We start from the raw sequence: 3,172 nt of genomic DNA, 5'->3' as shown, positions 1-3,172 counted from the left end.
AAGAAGTAGAGATCATTCTTTTTGGCTTAAATGAACAAAATGTAAAACAAGATTTATTTTGCTTCCAAAATCATTGGAATTACCGCATGTTACTGCATAAGCAGATATTAGTAGACAACAGGGAAAGTCAAATTTCATTATGATCACCACTTTATAGTTGACCCTTAACATCTTTCACTTCTCCCTTATCTTCTCAACTCTAGGACAAAGTGTTTTTAAATATAGTACAGAAGGCAGATAGCCACCACTATGATTTTTCCTCCAAGGGATATAGAGCATCTCAGGGTTGTAACTATTAAAATATGTATTTTTGTGCCCAACATCTTCCTATGCTCTATTCTGAAAGTTTGTCTTGCCTGGTTGAATTTGAGCATATACATCGCTTAAGTGGAGATGATTCATTTTTAGCTTAACTGTCTTTGCACTCCAGGAAGGCATGCTAGAAATAAATTGAAATATATTTGAGTCACTCCATTGTATTTGCTGCAATGACCTTTCAAAATTTAAATTATCTTCTCCTGATCTTAAGTTTTCTCAACTATAAAATCAGGTACCTGGACTAGAAAATACCAAAGATGAATGCCAATGGAAGCATTCTATGAATATGAGTTATATTAAAAATAAGAGTAAGACATGATCAGCTAGAGATAGGGTCAAACACTGAAACCACCAAAAAAAAAAATCTTTGAAATCCAAAATAGCATTGTGAAAATCTAACACTGTTGAAGGCTATAAATTATACGCCAATGTTGACAATGATTTTAAGTTAGAATCTTTAAAATACAAGCAAACAGTTTCTTAAAAAAAATTCAATAGAAACTGGAAAAGAATAGTACAGTGGGTAGAGCATTTGCCTTGCCAGGAGTGATTCCTGCACTCAGTTAGGAGTAAGCACGACCGTAACCAGGTGTGGCCCCAAAGCAAATACAAAAAAATATGTAATTTTTATAAGCTACTTATTTAAATACAACATATTCACATACGCACTCATACGATTGTTTTTTGCACGTTTTATAAGCTACTTATTTAAATACAACATATTCACATACGCACTCATACGATTGTTTTTTGCACCTAAGAAATAAGATGAAAACTAGAGGTTAAAACTTGAGTGGTACAACAAAATATGAAATGATTATAACATCTGCTTTATAAACACCTTAAGTTAATATTCATATAATTTATGCCTTCTGACTTCAAATCTAAGCATAAAATCAAATATATAAGGAAATTTTGTAGTGCCTTATCTAAAACAAATGATCATGATTGCAATTTGTTTACAAAGGGAAATTGCATTTTCCTGCCTTGCAATTAGTAAACTTACACAGATAGCATTTGAGAAGTATTGCTAATTAATTGTTAATAACCTGCTGAGAACATAACTAAGATAGACACTAAATTGCAAAACTAGTTATCAAGTGTGTTGGAGCAGAAATGATTTAAAGATTTTAATCAGAATACTTTGCACAAAGTATTTATTTAGCATGGCTACCTAAATAAATGAGTCATTAAGTAAAGAAAATAATCCGATAAACAGGAAAATCAAGCTTAATTTACTGGGTTTAAAGTCCAGCAGATTTTTAGTTATTTTGAATAACCGTCCATGATGTCTTTATTATTTCACTGACATTTTGTATATTCTAATTGTAAAGTCACTTGATAATCACTTTTTAGTTCTTTTGCTGTGGTATATTGTAGGATAACACTGTTTTGTCCTTCCTGCATAGCCTCAGGTAGTTTAGGTATATTGGGTTGCTCCCATCATGGTGCTCCCATTCCTCTGTGTTTATTTGTAACTTCTTTCTTTGTGCTGTGCTGCCTTAAAAATATTGTTTTTCTCTTCTCCCTAAGTCCTCTGCATAGTTTATTCAGAGCAATGTCCTTTTTGTATAGACACAAGAAGACATGCTTTTGTAATGTGACTCTCAGTGATATTTCCCTCCTGGGCATCTGTTCTCTCACCTAAGCTCAGCTGCCTTTACTTTCGGGTCCTGACAAGGAACTGGATGGAACCAGGGCAAGCGGTAAGCTATGTGTTACCCTGGCATCGAGATGGGCCTGGCCAAAGCGCCATAATGCTTAGCTATAAGTTAAGAGCTTGGTTGTGGACAAATGCTGTCATGATCCAAAAAGCAATAACTAGATTTAGACTCTGCTAAGGTTAGGAATGATTAATCTGGCCTGAGCGCTGTAGTCTGAGTCTGTGACAAGATGTTCCCAGGAGAGCTACCCTATAAGCCTCAATGGTATCTCTTACAGTGTCCATAAAAAAAATAAGTAGTATTAAGATGTTGATAGTTATTGGACTGAGGAAAGGAGAAAAACACCTTAAGGAGGTATTTTGCCTGGGGCAGTCAGGAAGGGTTTTAGAATACCTTTTAGGTGGGCCCTCAAGAAGGGATTTCTTATGTTGATTTTACTACCTGACTAGTGGCAGTGTCAGCCAGAGTGCAGGGAAGTTGGGAGAGGCGAGAGAGAAGGGAGAGTTGGAGAATGAGAGAGAGAGAGAGAGAGAGAGAGAGAGAGAGAGAGAGAGAGAGAGAGAACAGGGTGGCAAGATGGAGTGCAGAGAGAATAGCAAGGGGGACAGAGAAAGAAGAATGCAGAAGAATACAGGAGCAGGCACATGGAGAGAGAGAGCCCAAGCTGCGAGATGGAGGAGAGAGATGAGCGTGAGAGACAGGAGACGGAAATAAGGATGGGTGTGAGACTAGAATGGGAGGCTCAGAGAGACTGGGGCAGGCTCTTGGGAAGAATGGAATAAACGGCATCTGATAAATCACCGGCTTGTCCCTCGTTTAGTCCACCATCTGCCCCATAACCTGGGCTGCCATGGCTGAGTGAGCAGCCTGGGGCCCCCCTGAATGGGGAAAGTGATGGGGAGAGCCGTTGGGCCCCCCTGGCTGCCCCTAAAGAGTTTTTTACAGTGTACGGCTAGGAATCATGGATTAATCCACATCACATTAAAGGCAGCGTATGAATTTTTAGAGTAAATAGTGAATTCTGTAAAGTATACTGAAAACTGAAAATAGTCTTGATTTTTTTTTTCCTTTTTAGGTCACACCAGCAATGCTCAGGCTCAGGGGTTACTCCTGGCTCTGCACTCAGGAATTACTCCTGGTGGTGCTTGGGGGACCAGATGGAATTCTGAGAATTGAACCCAGTTTGGCCA

Source organism: Sorex fumeus, unplaced genomic scaffold (genome assembly GCF_029834395.1).
Source record: "Sorex fumeus unplaced genomic scaffold, SorFum_2.1 ptg000008l, whole genome shotgun sequence".
Taxonomy (NCBI): Eukaryota; Metazoa; Chordata; class Mammalia; order Eulipotyphla; family Soricidae; genus Sorex; species Sorex fumeus.
This window is presented reverse-complemented; position numbering follows the sequence as displayed.